Consider the following 26,792-nt stretch of genomic DNA (forward strand, 5'->3'; position numbering starts at 1 on the left):
TGAAACCATGCTGGGAGAGATCCAAACAGCCCGAGCTCTCCACAAATGCAGCCAGATGTTTATTTAGATGGGCTTCGAGCATCTTTGCGGGAGCCGGGAGCAGTGAAATGGGGCGAAAGTTCTTTAACACCCCGGGGTCCAGAGAAGGCTTTTTAAGCAAAGGTTTAACTACAGCATTCTTCCACTGTTGGGGAAAAATGCCTTCCTTCATCGCTCTGTTCATGATGTCAACCAGAGGAGGAAGGAGAGATTCTCTGCACTGCTTGAGGATCTTTAGCGGGCAGACATCCAGCGGAGAACCAGATTTGGTTTTATCAAGCAGGATTTCAAGATCCTGACAGGAAAGGGGAGGAAAGGAAATCAATTCCTGATGTTGAGAGGATTCCGCAAAACTGGGCTCAGGGAGAGCAGGCAGCAAAGGAACGGCGGTCAGGGATTTTTGGACCTCCAGAGCAGCATAGATGTCGGCGATTTTTGACTGAAAAAAGGCAGCTATCTTGTTGCACAGGTCCTGAGAGGCAACCACAGGATCCGGTGTCTGAAGGGTCGTAAGGGAATCGACAATCCTAAAGAGTTCTCTAGGAGATGACAATGAGGAGGTGAGTGCCGTGAAGTATTCCTGCTTGGTCTTAATAACTTCTAGTTTGTAGTTTTTAAGCAGGACCCTATGGGCTTCTCTGTCCTTAGAGGCCCAACTAGAGTGCCATAAGCGCTCCTGCCTTCTTACTTCCTGTCTCCGAAGCCGGAGCTGTTCGGAGAACCAGGGAGCTGAGGGTCTTTTCCTAGCAGAATAGCAAGACCTTGCGGGAGCAAGCTCCTCCAAGGCCTCAGCAATGGTATTTTCAAATATAGAGACCGCAGTGGAGGTATCTGCCTCCCGAGGAATGGACAGACTGGTTGTCCATGGATGGAAGGAATCTTCCCTGATCTTTTTGAGGTTCCTTCGCACTTCCATGGTGCTCGAGACCCTTCTAATATAGCCCCGTGCGGGATACATCATATTGAAGGGAACGGCCAGATGGTCCGACCATGAGAGATGGAAGGGGCTGGCAACTGTCAGCCTAGGGTCGTTAGAGAAGATGCCATCGAGCGTGTGCCCCGCTCGGTGGGTGGGACCGTTCACCAGCTGGGTGAGTCCGCAGGCTGACATTGTTTCTACCAGGGAAATAGTGTCGTGAGCCTCCAATAGCTCAAGGTGGAAATTAAAATCACCTAGTATGGTCAGATTCTGTCGGCCAAAATAGGGTTCCAGAACCTGCATCAGTTTCAGCCCAAATCCTGCCCTTGGGCCAGGGGGGCGGTATACCAAGATTCCATTAAATGCTGGGTTAGCAGAATCTGAAAGGGAAAAATATAAGACCTGGAATGTGTCCTTGGGGTCAGAAAGGGGTATAGTGTGGCAGTGAAATTTGTCCTGATATAAAATGGCCAGACCACCGCCAACACGGCCTGATCTGTCCAGTCGAGTTAGGCAGTAGCCCTCAGGGACCGCTTCAACCAGATCAGGACCCGAAGAGTCTTTGGCCCAGGTCTCCGTAATAAAGACCCAAGAAGGTGTTTTATCTAAGACCAGTTCCTTGAATACAATGTTATTTTTAATGAGCGAGCGAGCATTGAGAAGAAGACAGGACTCGCTGGGGTTTTTAGGTGTAGATAAAGAGCAGGTCTCCAGAGGAGCAGAGGAAAGAGAGAGCAGGGGCTCATCCGCATCAGTCGGAAAGCACGCACAGCTAGGACATGTCAAATAATCCTCAGGTCTGTAGCGATGTGAGCAAGGGGCAGGAGCGGGCTTAAGCCGCAGCATCTCCCTTAAAGAATATTTCAGGACAGGGGCGCCTACCTTGTAATGGCCAGTGGTCCAGCCGTCCAGCCCGTCCTCAGCGCGGACGGGCGCAGACGGGCGCAGACGGGCGCAGACGGGCGCAGACGGGCGCAGACGGGCTGGACTCTGGCGTGACTCCGGCGGTCATCCGGCGCATCCGCTGCCGCGTCCGCTGCGTGGAGCCGCTGAGTACTCTTTTATAGAGACTAGAGCGCGAGGTCGCGCCTACCCTCAAGATGGCCGCCAAACAGCCCTCGCCTCCCTGGGACCAGCTCTCAGCGTCAACACTCAGCTGAGAGCGGCCCAGGAGGTGGAGGAGGTATGAAACAAAGGTGCAGATAAAATCCGCTTTTAGAAAAGCAGAAACGGGTAAAATACACGCGTCACTCAGGACGCGATAAAAATGCACGTGACGCTCTAGGAATGTATCTCAAGTCAATTAGGACAAAGAATAGAAGAGAGAAACCTCCGGCTTCCGCCTCAGAGGGTGAAAAGCGATCGTTTGATGATCCCTGTCTTAGCCCCCTTTATAGAGACTAGAGCGCGAGGTCGCGCCTACCCTCAAGATGGCCGCCAAACAGCCCTCGCCTCCCCGGGACCAGCTCTCAGCGTCAACACTCAGCTGAGAGCGGCCCAGGAGGTGGAGGAGGTATGAAACAAAGGTGCAGATAAAATCCGCTTTTAGAAAAGCAGAAACGGGTAAAATACACGCGTCACTCAGGACGCGATAAAAATGCACGTGACGCTCTAGGAATGTATCTCAAGTCAATTAGGACAAAGAATAGAAGAGAGAAACCTCCGGCTTCCGCCTCAGAGGGTGAAAAGCGATCGTTTGATGATCCCTGTCTTAGCCCCCTTTATAGAGACTAGAGCGCGAGGTCGCGCCTACCCTCAAGATGGCCGCCAAACAGCCCTCGCCTCCCCGGGACCAGCTCTCAGCGTCAACACTCAGCTGAGAGCGGCCCAGGAGGTGGAGGAGGTATGAAACAAAGGTGCAGATAAAATCCGCTTTTAGAAAAGCAGAAACGGGTAAAATACACGCGTCACTCAGGACGCGATAAAAATGCACGTGACGCTCTAGGAATGTATCTCAAGTCAATTAGGACAAAGAATAGAAGAGAGAAACCTCCGGCTTCCGCCTCAGAGGGTGAAAAGCGATCGTTTGATGATCCCTGTCTTAGCCCCCTTTATAGAGACTAGAGCGCGAGGTCGCGCCTACCCTCAAGATGGCCGCCAAACAGCCCTCGCCTCCCCGGGACCAGCTCTCAGCGTCAACACTCAGCTGAGAGCGGCCCAGGAGGTGGAGGAGGTATGAAACAAAGGTGCAGATAAAATCCGCTTTTAGAAAAGCAGAAACGGGTAAAATACACTCGTCACTCAGGACGCGATAAAAATGCACGTGACGCTCTAGGAATGTATCTCAAGTCAATTAGGACAAAGAATAGAAGAGAGAAACCTCCGGCTTCCGCCTCAGAGGGTGAAAAGCGATCGTTTGATGATCCCTGTCTTAGCCCCCTTTATAGAGACTAGAGCGCGAGGTCGCGCCTACCCTCAAGATGGCCGCCAAACAGCCCTCGCCTCCCCGGGACCAGCTCTCAGCGTCAACACTCAGCTGAGAGCGGCCCAGGAGGTGGAGGAGGTATGAAACAAAGGTGCAGATAAAATCCGCTTTTAGAAAAGCAGAAACGGGTAAAATACACGCGTCACTCAGGACGCGATAAAAATGCACGTGACGCTCTAGGAATGTATCTCAAGTCAATTAGGACAAAGAATAGAAGAGAGAAACCTCCGGCTTCCGCCTCAGAGGGTGAAAAGCGATCGTTTGATGATCCCTGTCTTAGCCCCCTTTATAGAGACTAGAGCGCGAGGTCGCGCCTACCCTCAAGATGGCCGCCAAACAGCCCTCGCCTCCCCGGGACCAGCTCTCAGCGTCAACACTCAGCTGAGAGCGGCCCAGGAGGTGGAGGAGGTATGAAACAAAGGTGCAGATAAAATCCGCTTTTAGAAAAGCAGAAACGGGTAAAATACACGCGTCACTCAGGACGCGATAAAAATGCACGTGACGCTCTAGGAATGTATCTCAAGTCAATTAGGACAAAGAATAGAAGAGAGAAACCTCCGGCTTCCGCCTCAGAGGGTGAAAAGTAAACAGTCATAACTTCTGATTGGCTTTGGAAACAGTCCTAAGTGGATGAAAACGCTATCAAAATGTACCCACCGCTCTTTTCAAAAGGCTGGATTTGAATATTCCCTGAATAGGTGCAAAGTGCATTATTTTAGTATAAGGGAATGAGCAGATTCTGAAATGTACCTTTATTTTGACATTTGAACATGTTTTTTATCTGGATCGACCTTGAGGCAAAGGCGCTGTCCTGCTAGGATCTCAGCAGATGTGGCGTTCCAACGGCGAAATATTGTGCATTGGTGAGCATCGGTGGCCACAGGGGGTGGGTTTCAATGTGGCGCACATGAGGGGTCAGTACCACGTGACCCTGTGCAGGCGTGTGCATAGCACGGCGAACGGGTCAGAATATACCGCAATCACTCAGACATACTTAGCACCTGACACAGATAATAGGACCTTGCATCATGTGACAGGGGGTGTGTGTTGTACCACGTGACAAAGAGTAGGCGAGATAGACGCAGCCATTCAAGATCCGGCACCAGGGAAGCGTGGGGGGGTAGATGGCCCCCTGCTGACCTCTACAGAACTATGACAGGCCTGCTTCACCACCAACTGATGCATCGTGTGAGGCTGAGCGGAAAGGAGGCTTTTGGCTAGAATGTACCAGAGTCCTCAGAGCCCTTATCCAAAACCAGGTAGAGACCCCGCGGTCAGTACACTTTGATCCCATCACTCAATGCAGATGTTAAGATAGTTCCTAAAGAGTTCATCAATAGGTTACAGAAAGTGATGGACCACCCTCATCACCCAGCTCCAGAGGGGTTTGTTCATGGAGGGTCCGCCAGTGTCAACACACTCACGAGTTCACGTACCACTGGCGCGTTTGTCACGATACAGATCGGAAAACTGCCCGGTCCTTGGATGCAGAAATGCTTTTGATTGTGTAGAAAGGGGGTGACTCTTCAGGGAGATGTCTGCTTTTGGGGTAAGCCCAACATTGGTCAGCAAAGCAGAATGAGCTAAAGGTTCTGAGGTGCCCTGTAGGGCTGCCCGCTCTCACCATTGTTATCTCTGTTCCCGTTCAAGCATTGGCTGCGGTCATCGGGCAAGACGCGAGGGCGAAGGATTGGAAAAACCTGCAGGAATGTCATGTTCTCAAAGGGTTACCATAAGAATCTAACGTACACCGCATATTGCAATTACTCGTAGCAGTGTATGGAGTTTGTATATTTCTTTCCTATATGCCCTCATAATCAAAAACATTTTGGAAATTGAATTTAAAACTTTTGCTTGAAGCAGATGATAAACGGTGCCAGGGTGAACCCAGCTGCCTCCATACAGGCCTCGTAGAGCGTCATCGACCAAAGATGAAGGTTTTCAGGCGACAAAGTAAATTTGTCTAAAAGTGAGGATGCCCCGCCGAGTTCAACGATTGTTTTGCAATGTTAGCGATGAGTACCCCAAGAGCATGGATGAGAGAAGTAGGCACAGTCATCAAAATATGTACATAGGACGGGAGAAGCCTAAAATCAGTGACCATCAACTATTGATGACGTCAACAGCTGGTGACTGAGCTGAACTCACAAGCACTCATTCCCAGGCCCAGCGGCTGCTGCCTTGGGATGAATCTATCATGATGACACCACCAGCATAGGTGACCATTGAAAACACCTTACAGGTTCACAAATATTATTATATGTAGGGAGACCTCACTCCAGAGGGATCACAAACTCCTGCATTCAGTGTCGCGGGCAGGACTGGAAGAGTAAAGTGTTTACCATAATGTGACATATACACTGTAGAACACTCCAAAGAACCCAGGAGGAGGGAAATCACCCTGTGACATACTTGGGAGCCATTGGGAATCAGGTACATTTCTGATGTGCTGCGAGATGGTCTTTTGGGAAGATCAGAGAAGAGTTAGTATACCAAGTAGCGACAATGGAGACATATAGAATGAGGTCAGTGCCGGGGCAACAGTCGTACTCACGACCAGCTTCTAACATCGACTCTTTCTTTAAGACACGGTGGTTTCGGGGGAATGCAGCGTGATCACAGATACTCAGTACTTCACACCAATGGTGAAGAGGCTTACACTAAAGTGGACAATATATGAATGCAGGAATATAACACTTGCTTGAGCAACTGGTTTAAATCCCAGGAATAACCCTTAAGACGAGCTAACCCCCTTGACGAGATCGAACACCTGAGGAGCTGAAGAAGAAGAAATGTGAGCAGCGGAACTAGCGCATTTAAAATCAGCGCAGAAGACTGGTCAGCAGAATACCGGACTCCGGACACTGGACACACATTGACCTGGAAGAGAGACCATCCCTGGAGACGGACTGCCCAATCCGTGCTGCCCTGGAGGAAGCTGGGCTCGAGAAGCAGCATTATGCGGACTGCCCACGGGATGTTTGCGGGACCCCCGACACAAAATTGACACGAAGAAGCCCGGAATCTGCGTGGGAGCTGAGACGACCCCCTGGTAGGTGATGAGGCCTGGGGACGCCGCGAGGGCCATCATCTTAAGACAGAGGATCTCGTAGTCAGCCCGCTCCAACAGACGCGAGTCGGTGACTGATGCGCGACCGGGAGACTAATCGGCCAATCGGAGATATCAGCAGCAAACGGAAGTCACGAGCGGAGGAGCAACGAGACTGCATCTCGTGAGGCTTGAGGGGTTCTCGCGCCGAGCCGTGAGTGAGGAGAAAGAGGATGGGACACATGGCTAGAAATAGAGGGAAAAATCATAAACTTTGAAGATTGAAACAACCGGGAAGCTTAAAACAGCCATGCCTGACCTTAAAATGGCGCCCAAATCAGACATCGATATTCGTGGAATTTGCAATATCCCTGATAAGATGAACTAATCGTCCGTTCCACCTCAAGTTTTGGATTGCAATCAATGATCAATAAAGGTCATACCCTGACTAGTGCAAATAAACTACACTGATACTGCCTGGGAACAACCAACAGTGAAGTAGAACCAGTCGACCAGGGAAGATGGACTAACTCGAAGAAGTGGAAAGAGAGAAAGTCTTCTCTGCCCACTGAAGAACCACCATAACGGCAGCCATCTTACAATGACTGCTTACTATAATACACAACCCAGAACATAACAAGGGTCAATTAACTAATTACTAATTACTATCATCAGGAGCCACAACTACTAAGAGATAACTAGAGAACTAAGAGATTACCAATTACTATCATCAGGAACCACAACCACTAAGAGATAACAGAAGAATAATTATGTGAAAGAGAAATTATATCTACCACTACTCAGCAAATCTTTATCTATACACGCCTAGATCTGGAAAGGAAGTATAGAACTAGCACAAAACAACATCAGCAGCTTTTCTACCCGGAATCAAACAGAGAAAGAGGCACCATAAGACATGCAACACGGAGCTAGATGTTGCGGAAGATACCTAGAGACTGTCGGCTCGAATGCCCAGAATATAAAATACCCACCTAATTTAACCAAAAATGCAGCTAAGAAGTTCAAACACGACACCTTGAGAAAAAACCAGGACATACTATTTGCGGACCTATATTTCAATGTAGCTAAAGGCACGACAATGATTGACCTCATATTCTACACAAATAAAACAGCCAAATGGTGCAATGCCTTCTCAAGGATGCTTGCCATAAAAGCGACGAAAAACATCCCTCATGGCACAAAAATGATGACCTCACCATCAAAAAGATGCAGAGCCGAACTAAGCATCACCATATATAAATCTGGAATTGTGTTGATACAAGCAGCAAATCGAGAACTGGAGAAATTTGCCAAGATATTCCAAACAGTAAAAGATTCACTAGAAGACCCAAGACACCAACTACTCCTGACCCCACCAGGAGACACTCCCGACACCTACGATATCACCAGAGGCGCCAATAGAAACAGGGGACACCATGCTCAAAGCCCTAATCCGGAGGATAGATTTGAAATAGTAATGTCTGTACCTGAGAACGCGACAGAAAGAACAGAGAGGTCTACCAATCAGGCAAACAAGGAACAAGACCAGCTCCAAAGAGAAGAGTCGTCTTCGCTTCCAAATGATGAGACCTCCCACGTAGAGCATACATCGGCCTCGAGTGTAATACCCTATAACAACCAGGAATTGGATGAGGTAGAAGATATCAATCTTCCTATACCTCTCTCTTGTACAATAACAGCGTTGTGCAGACCCTCACCCACAAATGCACTCACAGCAACACAGAACTTAGCTAGCACTGACGACATCTCCAATAGAAACGGAAGGGACAATCAAACATGGAATACAAAGAAAAAGGATGCGGAACTAAGAACAGATCCAAAACGGAGAAGAGCAGAATACAAATCCCGGATAAACAGATCAGTCATCCCTAAGAAATCACGTCAGAACAAGAAAGATATTAATGAGCTTCAGAAACTAGTGAGCAAGCTGGCACAAGTCGCTATTAATACATTACAGGCGATTGAAAAAATTGGGGAGATGACGGCGAGCACTCACTCTAAGGTCACGCACATCCAAAACCTCGTACACTCCTCACAAAGAAAGAGTAACGAGACGGCCAGGCAGTTAAAAAATAGAAACAACAGACCTGATAGGACAAAACCATTGTCAAAGGAGGAAACTCTGGCCTTAATCCGAACATATGAAATACTGGACCGCGAGGGAGAGGAAAGAATCAAAACAGTACCACTCGACTCTAACAGAACATCGAGAAAGAATGATAGAACATCCAACCCTTACAATTTACAGCACGTACAACTAACAACAACCGAAGCCGAAAATGGGAACTTTAGCAACAAAGAAAAACCTCTGACGTGTCTACTACTCAACTGTCGGTCGGCAACCAAACATGCATCTGACTTAGCGGACCTCATCATCAACAAGGACATTGATCTGGCAGTCCTTACTGAAACATGGCTTACGGAATCCTCATCGCCAACCATGGATCTCTTAGTTCCACCCTAATATAACATTTTGAGACTTGATAGACTCAGAAAGTTAGGGGGAGGTATAGCCTGCATTCATAGATCTGTTATAGAGGTAAAACAAGTTCAAGCCGACCCTCTAGAATCCTGCGAATATCTAGGTCTTAATATAAGATCAACTAACAATCAAAGATGCAACCTGCATACTTTTTACCACGCACCAGGAGACAACGCAAAGTTTACAGAGGAGTTAATGGAGATCATAACGGCCAACTCTAACAACGGAGCCAATAACATATTTCTTGGCGAACTGAACCTCACCCAAGCGTGCACACAACCCACACACTTGAAAGGAGCGACGTTAGACTGGATTATTTCAAGAAACAAAGATACAACAATCCTCTCCATAACGCCATGTGACTGGTCTGATCATCATGCCATAACATTCGCGATACCCATAATGGAAAAAGGCAGGACCGTGCAACCCTTCAAGTCCAAAAAATGGATTCGAGACACAAAAGAAGCAAATTTGGAGCTATTGGTTGAAAGCTGTGAAAGAGACCTAAAGCCTCCTAGCAACCTGCAGAATGTCAACGAGCTGACCGATCACTACATAACAGCTGTCGAAAATATCGTCAATAACACCATGCCATTAAAACTGAAAAGAATCTCGGAGAAGACAAAAAATCCTTGGTTTAATGAAGCACTAAATGAAGAAAGGCACAAATTGAGAATGGCCGAAAGAAAATGGAGACAACACCCTTCATCCCCTGAGCTGAAAGCCCTCAGAAAAATTAGAAACCAATATAATAAAAAGATCATCAATTCAAAAAAAGAATTTATAAGATCAGAACTGGATAATGCCAAAAACAGACCACGAAAACTCTTTGAAATCCTAAAGCAACAATCAAACAAACTAGCCAAATCCGTTCATGAAAACTCAAAAACACCCCTAAACTGCGAAGAATTTTCCACATTTTTCACGGAGAAGGCGAAATCGCTTGAAGTAGAGCTCATAAAAGCCGTGGCGAACCTTCCCATCGAACCACTGCCTACGAGCGATACTGTCGCTACAACGGAGAGTACTAAGGCAAAAAACAAGGCAAATTGGGATACGTTCGAACTGTATGACCAGCACAATATCGCCAAGACGCTTTCAGAAATCAAATCAAACAACCACTACCAAGATCCCCTTCCCGCAAAATGTTTAAAAGAAATCAACCACGTTTTGGTTCCAATATGGACCAAAATTATAAATGCTTCACTATCACAAGGGATCCTCCCTGGCCGCCTAAAAACAAGTCAAGTTGTTCCCATAATCAAAAAACCTTCAGCAGATACATCAGATCCAAACAACTTTCGCCCAGTGACCAACATCCCGTTACTGGCCAAGCTAATTGAGAAATGCGTACAGAACCAACTGAGCCAACACATCACCAAGTTCTCCTTGCTAGATGAATGCCAATCAGGATTCAGAGCAATGCATAGCACGGAAACAGCGATCCTCCATATTGTTGATGATGCGCTACAGGCCCTTGACCAATATCAAGCATGCTTACTGATTCTCCTTGACCTGTCTTCGGCTTTCGACACGGTAAAACACGAAGCATTGCTGACCAGGCTGCGGGACAGGGTGGGACTGTCAGGAACTGTGCTGAAATGGTTTAATTCTTTTTTACAGAACAGGACACAGCAATTCCTGGTCAACCAATCAATCTCACTTCCATGCCCTATTGCAATAGGAGTCCCTCAAGGATCAACGCTATCCCCAGATCTGTTTAACCTATACGTCGAACCGCTTACAGAAATTCTCCAAAAATCACAGATATCCTATCACATGTATGCAGACGACACGCAAATATACATAAAGATCGCATCCCTAAAAGACATTGAACTAATGAACGAGACATTAAAAATGGCTCTACAATGGTTAACTACCAATCAGCTGAAGCTAAATGCTCACAAAACAGAGTTCCTACTAATCTCACCAGCAAGGAACCATACGGAAATAAAGGAATGGACGAAATTCGCGACTGCACTAAACTGCACCCCAACACTAATCAATTCAGCTAAATCGCTAGGAATCACCTCAGACGAGAATCTGGACATGAAAGCCCACATTAACTCAATGGCTAAAAATGCCCGCTTCCACCTGAACTACTTAAGAAAATTGAAACCATTCATCTCAGAGGCAGATCTCAAATTGGCAATCCAATCCTTAGTTATCTCGAGGATTGAATATGGCTGCAGCACCTTAGATGGCTTACCAAAAATGTCCACAGCACCACTGAAAGCATGCCTTAACGCTGCGGCAAGAATTATCACCAGATCTAGGAAATATGATCATATATCCCCACACTTGAAAGCTTTAAACTGGCTACCTTATGAAGCCAGGATCCAAATGAAGATAGCATGTATCACCCATAAAGCGCTACACCACAACACCCCAAGATACCTAGCGAAGAAAATTCAGCTGTCCGGGGGTAACCGACCAGCTAGGAGTACTGAGGAGTTGCTGTTACGGCCAGCCTTTTTCCGAAAGAAAAAAATCTATGACAGAGCGTTCTCAGGAGCTGCCCCCAGAATCTGGAACTCACTCCCTCGTAACATTAGGAAGATCCAGAATTTGGCAACATTCAAACTGGAAGTGAAGAGCCTTCTGATGAATAAATACATTACTTAGAGTAGAATTTTGATCATGGCCTTGATCTATTACTACCCTAATACAGAACAGATATGACATCAGAAAGGGAAGCACAGTCAGTAATATAATGAACGCTAATTCTAGGATGTAAGACCGACCTAAAGTATATCACTAAACAATATCTTGACCGAACCTATAACTACATCCTACATGAACTTATAATGATCTACCTCACCTATGTATATATATATATTGCTTATGATAGAAGTTTAGCCGCAACTGACTATTAACGCTAACTACACATGTGTTTTTGAATATATATCATCTACCTCATATATGTTGTTCGTATAACTGTTAATATATTTGTTAATCCTTTACTTCTTCTATGTTAAGCGCTCTGATACCCACGGGTCTTGTTCGCGCTATACAAAACGTTATAATAAATAAATAAATAAATAAATAAAACACAGGGAATGACAAGAGAAGTGAGACTAAAACCAAGCAATCACAAGGAAATACAGAAAAGTGAGATTGATCCAAGCTGAGCCCCAATGACCTGTCCTGGAACTGTGGGAATGGTGGAGGGGGCATCGTGCACATAGCTTCTGAAGTGCATGGGGACGTGATATACAACATCAACACTGGAATGTTGTGAGCTCCATTGAAGACAATATCAACTGGCACAGGCCCGCTGCTCCCAGCACTTTTATGTCCTAATGCACAGCGTCTGCCTTTCCCTTTTCCCCGCGTCTCCAAGATGTACTAATTAGGCAGAGGAAAGAAGCGCAGAGGCCGTGCAGGAGGACACACGCAGCCTTACCACTCTCCCCTCCTGGAGCTCAGTGTCACCAGAGCTTCAGATAGAAGGAGGGTGAATGCTGCTCAGCTCCCGGGACTCCCAGGCCCCGCTGAACTACAAAAAGCAGTTCAGCCAAGCCCGGGAGAAACGGGGCTGACTTCAGCGCCCTTTCACAGCTCCTGCTGTGAATGGTCAAAAGCTAGCAGCCATTGCCCTGCGCACTGTTAGCTGTAGAACATTCACAGCAAGAGCTATGAAACAAAGGCCTCATGGCTCCCGAAGAGGATTCCAGTCCCCTCCGGCTCATCAAGGTCTTTGTTTTACTAATTAGAACATTCTATCCTGATGGGGCAGAATGTTCTAATAGGTTTATAGCCCACCACACCTGTGCAATACCACTCATTAAAGGCTCGCTCCCTTGTTAAAGACCTGAGCCGAAACGCTGGAGCGGGCCTGTTGTGTCCAGTACAGCGTGCTACTGCGGGCTATGAAGCCATATTAAATGTCTCTCAGGTTATTGCTGTATGACGTTTATAAAATTACATACCTCAAAAATCACAGGTGTCGATGGTACGCGACACCCCTTTCAATGGTGCCTTTGTGAGTGCGACAACACCAGAAGTCGTAAACAGCACCGGGGAGAGACAAGAGATGCAAATCTGAACATCAAACCAGTTGAGATATCAACTCTGGGTGTTTGAAGATATGTAGGGTCACATACCACCGGAGGGGGGTGCTACTGTGAAAATTAGATGAAGGGTGGGGGAAGGTGTGTAGAGTTAGCTTTATAAACAGGAGCACATGGCACTCCAACAGCAGGCTTGTGGGGATGCCCCAGGAATCATCTGTGTGAGGTTCTGTTCATCTGTCAGTGTGTGTGTCATGTGCTCCACGAGAACAAACTATCAAATAAGAAGTAAATATATGTGTTAGGACATGCACAATTGGCTTGGGTCTGCCTTCCATTTTTTGCTTTTGCCTCATGTATTTTTGCTGGTGTTTGATGCTTTGGGCACTGTGCAAACTGCTGTCCAGTGCCACAGTGCAAGTGTTCCCTGTTGTAAATTGATGTATTAATCAGTGATTCCATGTTTGGCTATTTGGTTTACTTGTCAGACCCTAGTCTAGTGCACTGAGTGTGCCCAGGGCGTGTAAATTCAAATGCTGCTGGTAGGCCTGCAGCCCTAGTTGTGCCACCCACAGAAGCAGCCTTGTAAAATGTGTCTAAGGTCTGCCATTGCAGAGCCTATGTGCAGTCTGGTACTGTCATGCTGACTGGGCAAGCGCACCCACTTGCCAGTCCCTAAATCTTCCCTTTTCTTCATATCAATCACCCCTATGGTAGGCCCATGGGCAGGGTGCATGGTAAGTAAAAGGTAGGACAAGCCCTGATGTGTGTGGCATGTCCTAATAGTGAATTACAGCCATTTTCGTTTTTCGCTATTGCAAGGCCATCTGTTCTCCATAGGCCAGAATGGGCTGTTGGATTATTACATGTTTATAATCCTAACTGTCTCAGAGAACATGGTAGAAATTCGAGTTTAGTATGCCTGGACTCAGAATAATAGGATACACCTTTCAGTAAAGTTTATTTTAATATTCTCTGTTTGCAAATACCACTTTTAGAAAGTAGGGATTTGCTTGTCTAACCATTCTAACCTGCCTCTGCTAGGTTGTGCATTCCTTTGTCTGGTTTTGTGAGTGACAGGGCTGGGGAATACCAAGAAACAGATTGAGTCACCCAGTGGTGAATAGAGAGATCTGCATCTATGTGGGAGAGAGGAGTTGCACCTGAACCTTGAATAGGGCTGTGCCTGCCTTCCACAATGCTGGCTCCACCTCCTGGGGAGCGGCTGATGTCTCTGCCCTGCACACTGAAAGAAGAGAAGGAGTCCTGTAAAGAAAGTGCTCCAGGACTGTACTTGCCTTCCACAGTGCTGGCTCCACCTCCTGTGGGTTGTCTGATATTCTGCCCTGCACTGTGAAAGGAAAGGAGAAATCTGGTAAACAGAGTGCTTCAGAACTGGTTTGAACTAGGCAAAGACCCCTATCCCCTCAGAGAACAAAGGATTTTTGGGGTATAAATATTGGGACCCTGATCCCATGAAATTAGATCACTTTGGACTACAAGAAGAAACCTTTACTGAGGAGAGGAACCTGAAGAAACTCAGGAGAGACTATTCCCAAGCTGAAGTGCTGCTTGGGGGATTGGCCTGCAGTGGTTGCCTTACTGCCAAAGGAAGGAGAAAGGAACTTTGTGTACTTTACTTTCAACTTGTGAAGGATCTCCAAGGGCTTGGAAAAGAATTTGCCTTCTGCTGAAGTCTCAGGGACAACAGACTTCACCCCCCAGCTCCTCAGAGTTCTTTTGGAAGTGCCTGCTGCTGCTTTGGGCCTTCTGAGGAACTGCGTGTTGCAAGGAGCTGGAAGGGCGACTCAACGAGAAGAAGCGTGTCGCCGTCGCTGTGCCTGCTGTCGCAACTCCAAAGGAACTGTCAAACTGCACCGCATCGGAGAGAAGCATGCCGCAACGAAGAGGAAGCGTGTCGCCGTCACTGCTGCTGCCGTCGTAACTCCAAAGAAGGAGGGTGTTGCCGCTGGAGCTGTCGCACTGCAACGCATCAGGAGCAGAATCTCGCAACGAGGTCGGAGTGTGTTGCCATCGCTGTGCCTGCTGTCGCAACTCTGAAGGAGGGTGTCGCCGCTGGAATTGTCGCATTGCAACCCATCGACCAAGAGCACCTCGCATCCCTGAGAAGCGCGACGCTGTCGGAGCTGCTGCCGTCGCATCTTGGATGTCGCCGCTGTAATTGTAGAATCGAGCGGAGACTTCACGCATCGTGGGAGAATGGCGTCGCCGCTGGAGCTGCTGCCGTCGCATCATAGATGTCGCCGCTGTAGTCCATGCATCGAACAGAGAACTTCTCGCATCCCCGAGAAGCGCGCCGCATCTGGAAGATCTTCACGTCTTTAGTTTTTTGCACCTGAACTTTGCCGCATTCCCATCGCTGCGACATTGCTTTTTGTGGAAGCGCAACGCAACTTATGGTACATTGATGCAGAGTGTCGCATCTAAGAACTGAACTAAGCTTAAATCTACCATCTGAAAGTAATCCTAGTGTGTATTTTTGTTGTTTATGGTCTTGTGGTAACTCTATATAAAGTCTACTTATTTTTTATATAAAACCTGTGTGGTGTCCGTTTGTAGTGTTGTCACTGGGTTACTGTATGTGGTCACAACTGCTTAACTTACAACGCCTCTGAAATAAGCCTTGACTGCTTGCGCCACGCTACCTAGAGGGTGGGCAGGGGTTATTTTACTAGTGTAATCCCCTTATCCTGACTAGAGGAGAGGGTCCCTATTTGTCACAAGTACCTACCTGTGTCAACTAGACAGCCAAATGTTCTTTTAACTGTTTGCAATATCTTAGGGGAAATGCATAGGGAAGACGAGCTGGAAAATACCCCATATTAAAACCTTGGGGCGTGCAAACCCCAAACACATGTAGGGGTTGTCAGGTTTGCTTCTTCCACATCCAAACAAAGTTAATGATTTTATTAGAGTCTCCTTCATAGCCTGTGCCTTTTAGACAATTTCGGTGAATGTGCGTTGTAAAATGCAATTTTTATCTATTTCCCCATCTACCGAGTGTTTATGCTAAGAGAGTCAGCGCCAGGGGGGCAGGCTGCTCCTGGCTGCACAGAGAGTTTTTCTCTGAATATTTACTGCCTCCAGTTCGAAAGTTCACCAGCCACCACTGGGGTATGGTGCCAGGGAGGCACAGTTGGCATTCCTTCTAATTGTATCAACAGAGGGGCACATAAGACCGCAATCTAATGATTACATATGCCTGCTGATGCAAAATAGTTAACTTCTTTCCAAAACATGGCGAAATAAAATGCTGTTTGTGCGAGTAATGGGGAAACAATGCTCTCTCGCACATTTCCGCCGGCTACCAAGTGCCTTCATGTTTGTTAATGGGACCCATCACTGGCGCATTGTTTCAGCGCCATCTGTGCCTCTTGTTTGTTTGTTTGCGCTGCAGCCCCTAATGAGTGTGCATGCCTTTGTGTGCTTGTTGTTCTGTTTACACAAACTCTTGTGGTGTTCACTCCCCAAGGGACTCCTGTGCCACAGAGACAGCCTGCAGGAATCAGACATGAAACGAGAGCAGTGTATGATTGAAAAGTTTACAATCACTTAAATATATTTGCAATTTTTCTTACATCGATGAAAACATAGTTACGCTTCCAATGGGCGCTTTCAGAACTTGGTAATAGTATCTCGCCCGCGTTCCCAGCATTCACGCCAGGGCAAACCCCAGGCAAATCAGGCATTTGCAGGTATGCTTTGCTAATTAAATATGCGTTTATACACCTGACATTGTGATTTCTCTGGCATGCTCTCCATTTTGCCTGCGAATGCCTGCTGTGCCCAACCCACTATTGACCTTATTTTACACCGTGTGTCTCTTCCTATCAGTACTGTCTTTGGACTCTGCAGCTTCGCATGGAGTTTGCATGGAGCCTAAATTGACAACTTAGCTTTTGAGTTTATTTTTTGTAGATGTAAAGTCACTTTCCCACAGTTACTCAGCCATGCTCCAAGATAATGATATGATCTTGATATTGTCTTATTAAGTAAAACTCCCATCGGCCTTCAAAGAGCTATCAACAACTTAGTATCCTACCTGGACCAAGAAAATCTGTAACTTAACAAAGAAAAAACAAAGGTTGTCCGTTTGGTGGATTCACACAAAATTAAGTTCAAATGGACAGTAAAAGGGACGAAGGTCGAAGAGCAAGGTTCATATAAATACCTTGGTATCACAATAGGGCAGGGTACAACCTATATGGAGCATAAACTTTTTACTAAAGCAAAAGCACAGTCACTAATCTTTGCTTACCAGCAACTAAAAACTAAATTGGACTGCCCAAATAATAATCACCTTCTAAAAGTAATGTCAGCACAAAGTATGCCTACTTTGTCATACGGCTTAGTCACTTGGTGTGGTAAAGAGGTGGAGCTACTCAATGACCTCCAGATAAGGATCTATAAAGCCCTTTTTAATTTGCCAAAGTCAGCCTCTCCATCTCAAGTCCGGCTAGAATTCGGCCTTCTAAATCAAATATTTCGGAGCATGAGCGGGTTCCTAAAGCTCTGCCACAAATTCCGATCTGCAGAACCAGATTCAATGGACAGACTATGTTGGGAGGAAATTAAGCCTCAGACGGGTCAAGAACCATCAAACTTATGGGGAAGTTACCTGAGAACCTGCCTGGCTGTCCTTGAAATACAAGCAGATTGGGAAAAAAGCCAAGAAAAAACAACTTTTAGTAAGGTGATAAACGACGCAGCAAAAAAGAAATCCTTTCTGGAGAACAAAATTATAACATCTAAACGTAGGCACGGGTGGACAATTATTTCTTCCTACAAAGTATTGAAACCTCAAGCTTACCTAACATCCCACTTTAGCTGGCACCTAAAGAAGTCTTACATAAACTACAGGATGGGTCTGCACGTTTCGAAAGATCTACGACCTTCTTGGAAACAACCCAAACAAATACCTCAGTGTCGCCTGTGAGGCTACCAAAATGAATCCCTAACTCACATTTTTTGCGTTTGTCCAGCAGTTACGGCTTGGAGGAGATATTACCTAAGACCTATCTTTATTGAACTCCAAATTCGCACATGCAGGCAAGCGTTATATACGCTGGATGGACGGCTCTTCCATTATCGTGGCCTGCCGACGAGTGAAATATCTGGCAGAAATTAAAAAACTATTACTCAAAGCAGATCAGGAGGGGATCAGAGAGGTCTGAGCAACAGGACATAGACCTATTTGGAATAAGTTGTGCAATAAAAGGACTAAAAATTAGACCTCCTTAGGACTAAACTTTAACTGTAAATTAGACCTACTCAGAAATGCTGGACCAAATTTCATCTATTGTATTTTTTTTTTAATTTAAATATTTTATGTGTTGGTAGAATCCTCTCATTGTAATTGATAGGATATAGTATTAATGTAGCATGGTTTTAACTGTGGACGTAATGATATTCAACTGTTTTAGATATTTGTAACCATTTTAATTAATCATACAATAAACTTGAAACACATATGATCTTACAGTGGAAATGGTTTCATTGCCCACTTTCCATTTGAGTATGCTTTCTTCGCACAGCGCCCAAAGGTCATCACTTTAGTCTTGTGTGGATTTATGACCTGTTTGCTGGTCTCCCTGGGAGTTTGAAGAGCATTAGTGCCCTTTGTAGGATCATTTTGGAATGGTCCATCACTACCAGGTCATCTGCTTATTGCAATATTTGGAATTTATTGGTGCCTATTTTTGATCTTACGAGGTTTGTATTTTGAAGCGTCTTGCCCAAATCTGCTGTATATAAATTGAAAAGAGTTGGGGCGAGAATGTAGCCCTGTTTCAGGCCATGATCAGTGTAGCTTTTTTTTTAGATTGTATTATCTTCTCGTTAATGGAAAAATGCAGCAACTCCATGGACTGACCTATCCAACCTTCGACCCATTTCCCCCCTACCCCTTCTCAGCAAGATGACAGAGAGACACGTCTCTAGACCTCTCTCAATCTGGATTCAGGTCCAACCACAGCACAGAGTCTGCCCTCCTTTCAGTGACCGATAACATCAAGATGTCACTGGATGGAGGAAATTCAGTGATTCTAGTGCTGTTGGACTTATCCGCTGCCTTCGACACTGTATCCCATGAGATACTTCTCGGTCGTCTGAAGGAGAGGGGAGTGGAAGGGGTGGCTCTCTCTTGGCTGGAGAGCTTTCTTTCGGATCACCAACAAGAGGTGAGATTGGGCTCCCACCATTCTATCTCAAGGGATCTCACCAAGGGAGTACCACAGGGCTCCTGTTTAAGCCCCACACTCTTCAACGTGTATGTGGCTCCCTTGGCGGATATTGTAAGATCTTACGGGTTCACCCCTGTGTCGTACGCTGATGACACCCAGATTTGTTCCCCTTTAAAACCTTAACGCCCACAATAAAAAAATCTTTTGCGGACAGAATGAGGGCAATATCCCACTGGATGGCCAGTAATCGCCTCCAGTGTAACGTAGGCAAGAATGAGGTAATGCTGTTTGGGGAGGCCACAATTCTGTGGTCCCCGGATTTGGGGCCTCTGGACCTAGGACCAACTCCAAGCCCCAAACAGACTGTCAAAAATCTTGGCGTACGCTTAGACAGAGAATTGCTCTTCAAAGAGCATATAAATCAAGTAGTAGGCTCCTGCTTTCAGGTCATAGGTCTGCTACGACGTGTCTTCCCATTCCTATCTGACTCTTACAGGAAGACTCTCGTCCAGGCCCTAGTTATAAGCAGGATGGACTACTGCAATGGCCTGTTGATCTCTGCAAATGAGGAACAACTGCAGAGATTGCAGGGGATTCAGAACATTGCCGTAAGATTAGTCCTCAACGCCCAACCAAGGTCTGCCCCACTCCCTTTGCTGTCAAAACTCCACTGGCTGCCAATCAGACAGCGCGTAAAATTTAAAATCTGCTGCACAATTCATAGATGTGTGTTTGGCAACGGACCTAAATATCTAAAAGAAATATTCATACCCTACACTCCCAGTCGAACTCTACGATCCAGTGGCCAGCAATTACTCCAGGTCCCTAGGATGAAAAAAGCCAGGCAGGGAAGACGTGCCCTGTCTTATAAAGGCCCCATCCTTTGGAACTCGTTGCCTTGTGCTCTCAAAAGCACAGCCAATTTTCAATCTTTCAAGAAGTCCCTGAAAACATTTTTATTTGTCGCCTGCTAGTTATGTTCCCCCACATTTCTCAGTTAAACTACTAGTTTCTGGCTCCTTTGGTAATACTCAAGCGCGGAGATATCCTTTCGAGGATTGACTTCCAGCGCTATATAAGAATACAAATAATAATAAATAATAATAAATATAACTCTTATCCAGGTTTTATTGTTTAGGGAGATGATGGCATTCAAGAGGCCTAGTGGGATTTGCCAGTTCATTAGCTTATTCCAGAGTTTATATCGAGAGACCCCAACAAATGCTGAGGAGTAGTCAACAAAACAAGCAAAGACTGTTTTTTTGTTTTTGATGTTTGCTTTTTGGCTCAAATAAGATAGTGCCACCACGTTATCAATTGTATATCCTCCTTCACGACAACCGGTTTTATATGGGGAGGACTTTCTTTATCTTCGATCCATCTATTCAGCTCTTCTAATAGAGTACTAGCATAATCTTTTCCTTCAGTGTCCAGAAGGGCAACCAATCTGTAATTTCTTGGTTCTGTGTTGTCTCCTTTCTTAAATATAGGCTGTAACAATGAGTGGCGTCATGATTACAGAAAAGTTCCTTGCAGTCGCATTTGGTGAATAGATAGAAGTTCTCCTTAATATCCCGGATAATCTCTAAACATTCCCCACAGGAGCCCGTAGGGCCAGGGGCACCATCTTTTCTTATCTTTTTTTTTAATCTCCTGGACGGCAGGAACATCTTGGTCTTTTCATCCAGCTGCTGCCCTTGGTACACCGTCGCCATCTGGTCCCTTGACCGGGTGGTCCTCCGTGTTCACTTGCTGAGCCCACCCTTTATTTTCTTCGTCGATTGTAGCTTCGTGACTTAGCCATACTTCGGCCGGGACAGAGTTGCGTCAATCCATATTGTCATTATCCAACCAGGCTCGATATTTCCAGCACTGCCTGTGTTTATGGTTCTTAGGTAACTCATGGATTTTAATCCACTCTTCCTCAAGGTGCTTCTGTTTAAAATTCCATGTCAGATGTTTCTTTCCACCTTGAGTTCTCTACACTTGTGCTTTGTAACTTGTTTTCCAGTGTTCAAGTGATTCCTTTTTGCCCATTTCAAGTTCTGGGGTAGTTCCCTAAGGGCCAGATGTAGGTGGCTAAATACCGGTCGGTAACGCTGAAATTCAGTAAATTACTGCGTTACTGACCAGTATTTAGCCATGTGCGATGTAGGTGAGTTCAAACCTACTTGCAAAATAAGGAATCGCTAAAAAGTGATTCCTTATTTTGCTCTTGCATTTAAGGAATCGGAAATACAGATTCCTTACATGCAGTGTACGTTACACTAAAATAGTGCACTTCAGCCTTAAGGAATCACAAATTACCACCAACTTCAAGTTGGTGGTAAGTAGCGATTTCCTTTAAAAAGCACTTTTTTGCTTTTTTACATGTGCCATGTGGCACACATCCATGCCCTAAGGGCATGTATGTGCACCAGATGTGCACACATGCACATTTCAGGGGTGGAACAGTGTGTCCTGTGGACACCCTGACACCCTTGAAATACCTCCCGCTATTAGCGATTCGGTAATCCCGAATCGCTAATAGTGAATCTCTTCCCATTCATTCCTATGGGCCTCCCAGCCCATAGGAATGAATGGCTAGGTATTCCTTAATAACGAATCTCAATTACCGATTCGTTATTAAGGAATGTTAAGGAATCGCTAATATTTTAGCGATTCCTACCCACATTCCATTTAGCGAATCCTTAATAGCGATTCGGTAAAAATCGCTTTTAAGAACTCGCTAAATGGAAGTTACCTACATCTGGCACTAAATGATTTATTATCTTGCCAGGTTTGAATAGTGGTTACGTTATTTACACGCAAGATGTTCCCTGCTCCTCCCAAAAGGACTGTTTTCAGGGCCAAATCCACGCTGCCCATTTTGCATGGTACATTCGAGGCTAAGACAGTTATTTTTGCATTCCTGTTCTTGTTTCCATGCTGTTGGTGCGGCAGCCTTTGCTCGTTCTGTCTCATCCCCCTGGTTAACGAGTCCTCCTCAAAGCCTCTAGTGTGCGGGAGGGTAGTAACGTGTTTGCGCCGTTTGCTGTGGACGCTAAGATCAACTTGGAGAATTGTGTTGTCACTTGTTTCGTGCACTGCCACTGCAAAATGCGCTAAGTTGTGAGTACGATCGTTACACAGGAAGATGTAGTCAATTGTGGTTCAGGTATTATATGCAAACATTTCTGGTGAGTTTGAATTTCGGTTTATGTTTAGTGATTCAACAGACATGACTTTGTAATTTTGTAAAAAGCTGTTGAGCATTTTTTGTGAACATGTTATAGGTGCGTTGTTCCACTTGTCTCCGTTTCTAGATGATGAGGATTAAAACCACCTATAATCATCTGAACAGTAGATGGATACGTGCCTAAAATTTCCTTTATTGTTGTGATCATGGATCTTGTTGTTTCTGATTTTGCCTGAGCATTGAGGTACACATTTATTATTAGCAGTGAAGAACTTCCTTCCTTGTTCTCTTTTTCTCCCTCTATGAGCGCCTGAAACATTTCTGAGTCTGGTTTTTTTTTTATTGCAATTTTTATCACATGTTTTATGTAAGTCGAGATTCCCCCTGATGGTCTGCCGTACCATTGATTTCTGGTCGCTGGTTTATGAAATTCTGCAAAACCCTCCAAATGTGTGGGCTTGGTTTCCCAAGTTCCTTGTAGGCATACAATGGCCCCTTCTTGCAGCATCTTCCAGGTTGATTCATGCTTGTGAGCTCTTTGAACGTCGGCAACATTCCAGGATATCATTTAAACGCCCAATTGATTAACTTTATTAGTTCTCTGGATTCTTCTCCCACTATGTGACGAGGTAAAGAATTACTTCCTCTCATTAGCTGATCTTTGCTAGGGTCAGCCAATGACAGGATGCAGTTGGATGTTACTTCTAAAACATCAGGGGCTTCAGGAAACCCCAGTAAACAACAGGGGCTTTAGGAAACCCCAGTACACATCAGGGGCTTCATGAAACCCCAGTAAACAACAGGGGCTTCATGAAACCCCAGTAAACATCAGGGGCTTCAGGAAACCCCAGTAAACAACAAGGGCTTCAGGAAACCCCAGTAAACATCAGGGGCTTCATGAAACCCCAGTAAACATCATGGGCTTCATGAAACCCCAGTAAACATCAGGGGCTTCAGGAAACCCCAGTAAACAACAAGGGCTTCAGGAAACCCCAGTAAACATCAGGGGCTTCAGGAAACCCCAGTAAACATCATGGGCTTCAGGAAACCCCAGTAAACATCAGGGGCTTCAGGAAACCCCAGTAAACATCAGGGGCTTCAGGAAACCCCAGTAAACAACAGGGGCTTTAGGAAACCACCAAACAACAGGGGCTTTAGGAAAACCCAGTAAACATCAGGGGCTTCAGGAAACCCCAGTAAACAACAGGGCTTCATGAAACCCCAGTAAACAACAGGGGCTTCAGGAAACCCCAGTAAACATCAGGGGCTTCATGAAACCCCAGTAAACAACAGGGGCTTCAGGAAACCCCAGTAAACACCAGGGGCTTCAGGAAACCCCAGTAAACAGCAGGGGCTTTAGGAAACCACCAAACAACAGGGGCTTTAGGAAAACCCTGTAAACAACAGGGGCTTCAGGAAACCCCAGTAAACATCAGGGGCTTCAGGAAACCCCAGTAAACATCAGGGGCTTCAGGAAACCCCAGTAAACAACAGGGGCTTCAGGAAACCCCAGTAAACATCAGGGGCTTCAGGAAACCCAAGTAAACAACAGGGGCTTCCGGAAACCCCAGTAAACAACAGGGGCTTCAGGAAACCCCAGTAAACATCATGGGCTTCAGGAAACCCCAGTAAACATCAGGGGCTTCAGGAAACCCCAGTAAACAACAGGGGCTTCAGGAAACCCCAGTAAACAACAGGGGCTTCATGAAACCCCAGTAAACATCAGGGGCTTCAGGAAACCCCAGAAAACAACAGGCGCTTCAGGAAACCCCAGTAAACAACAGGGGCTTCAGGAAACCCCAGTAAACATCAGGGGCTTCAGGAAACCCAAGTAAACAACAGGGGCTTCCGGAAACCCCAGTAAACAACAGGGGCTTCAGGAAACCCCAGTAAACATCATGGGCTTCAGGAAACCCCAGTAAACATCAGGGGCTTCAGGAATCCCCAGTAAACAACAGGGGCTTCAGGAAACCCCAGTAAACAACAGGGGCTTCATGAAACCCCAGTAAACATCAGGGGCTTCAGGAAACCCCAGTAAACAACAGGCGCTTCAGGAAACCCCAGTAAACATCAGGGGCTTCAGGAAACCCCAGTAAACATCAGGGGCTTCAGGGAACCCCAGTAAACAACAGGGGCTTCAGGAAACCCCAGTAAACAACAGGGGCTTCAGGAAACCCCAGTAAACATCAGGGGCTTCAGGAAACCCCAGTAAACAACAGGGGCTTCAGGAAACCCCAGTAAACATCAGGGGCTTCAGGAAACCCCAGTAAACAACAGGGGCTTTAGGAAACCCCAGTAAACATCATGGGCTTCAGGAAACCCCAGTAAACAACAGGGGCTTCAGGAAACCCCAGTAAACATCAGGGGCTTCAGGAAACCCCAGTAAACAACAGGGGCTTTAGGAAACCCCAGTAAACATCATGGGCTTCAGGAAACCCCAGTAAACAACAGGGGCTTTAGGAAACCCCGGTAAACAACAGGGGCTTTAGGAAAACCCTGTAAACAACAGGGGCTTTAGAAAACCACCAAACAACAGGGGCTTTAGGAAAACCCAGTAAACATCAGGGGCTTCAGGAAACCCCAGTAAACAACAGGGGCTTCATGAAACCCCAGTAAACATCAGGGGCTTCAGGAAACCCCAGTAAACATCAGGGGCTTCATGAAACCCCAGTAAACAACAGGGGCTTCAGGAAACCCCAGTAAACATCAGGGGCTTCAGGAAACCCCAGTAAACATCAGGGGCTTCAGGAAACCCCAGTAAACAACAGGGCCTTCATGAAACCCCAGTAAACAACAGGGGCTTCAGGAAACCCCAGTAAACATCAGGGGCTTCAGGAAACCCCAGTAAACATCAGGGGCTTCATGAAACCCCAGTAAACAACAGGGGCTTCAGGAAACCCCAGTAAACATAAGGGGCTTCAGGAAACCCGAGTAAACAACAGGGGCTTTAGGAAACCACCAAACAACAGGGGCTTTAGGAAAACCCTGTAAACAACAGGGGCTTCAGGAAACCCCAGTAAACATCAGGGGCTTCAGGAAACCCCAGTAAACATCAGGGGCTTCAGGAAACCCCAGTAAACAACAGGGGCTTCAGGACACCCCAGTAAACAACAGGGGCTTCATGAAACCCCAGTAAACAACAGGGGCTTCAGGAAACCCCAGTAAACATCAGGGGCTTCAGGAAACCCAAGTAAACAACAGGGGCTTCAGGAAACCCCAGTAAACAACAGGGGCTTCAGTAAACCCCAGTAAACATCATGGGCTTCAGGAAACCCCAGTAAACATCAGGGGCTTCAGGAAACCCCAGTAAACAACAGAGGCTTCAGGGAACCCCAGTAAACAACAGGGGCTTCATGAAACCCCAGTAAACAACAGGGGCTTCAGGAAACCCCAGTAAACATCAGGGGCTTCAGGAACCCCAGTAAACAACAGGGGCTTCAGGAAACCCCAGTAAACATCATGGGCTTCAGGAAACCCCAGTAAACAACAGGGGCTTCAGGAAACCCCAGTAAACATCAGGGGCTTCAGGAAACCCCAGTAAACAACAGGGGCTTTAGGAAACCCCAGTAAACATCATGGGCTTCAGGAAACCCCAGTAAACAACAGGGGCTTCAGGAAACCCCAGTAAACAACAGGGGCTTTAGGAAAACCCTGTAAACAACTGGGGCTTTAGGAAACCACCAAACAACAGGGGCTTTAGGAAAACCCAGTAAACATCAGGGGCTTCAGGAAACCCCAGTGAACAACAGGGGCTTCATGAAACCCCAGTAAACATCAGGGGCTTCAGGAAACCCCAGCAAACATCAGGGGCTTCAGGAAACCCCAGTAAACATCAGGGGCTTCAGGAAACCCCAGTAAACAACAGGGGCTTCAGGAAACCCCAGTAAACATAATGGGCTTCAGGAAACCCCAGTAAACAACAGGGGCTTCAGGAAACCCCAGTAAACATCAGGGGCTTCAGGAAACCCCAGTAAACAACAGGGGCTTTAGGAAACCCCAGTAAACATCATGGGCTTCAGGAAACCCCAGTAAACAACAGGGGCTTTAGGAAACCCCAGTAAACAACAGGGGCTTCATGAAACCCCAGTAAACAACAGGGGTATCAGGAAACCCCAGTAAACATCAGGGGCTTCAGGAAACCCCAGTAAACAACAGGGGCTTCATGAAACCCCAGTAAACATCAGGGGCTTCAGGAAACCCCAGTAAACATCAGGGGCTTCAGGAAACCCCAGTAAACAACAGGGCCTTCATGAAACCCCAGTAAACAACAGGGGCTTCAGGAAACCCCAGTAAACATCAGGGGCTTCATGAAACCCCAGTAAACAACAGGGGCTTCAGGAAACCCCAGTAAACATCAGGGGCTTCAGGAAACCCCAGTAAACAACAGGGGCTTTAGGAAACCACCAAACAACAGGGGCTTTAGGAAAACCCTGTAAACAACAGGGGCTTCAGGAAACTCCAGT

The sequence above is a fragment of the Lissotriton vulgaris genome, chromosome 11 (genome assembly GCF_964263255.1).
Source record: "Lissotriton vulgaris chromosome 11, aLisVul1.2, whole genome shotgun sequence".
Classification (NCBI taxonomy): domain Eukaryota; kingdom Metazoa; phylum Chordata; class Amphibia; order Caudata; family Salamandridae; genus Lissotriton; species Lissotriton vulgaris.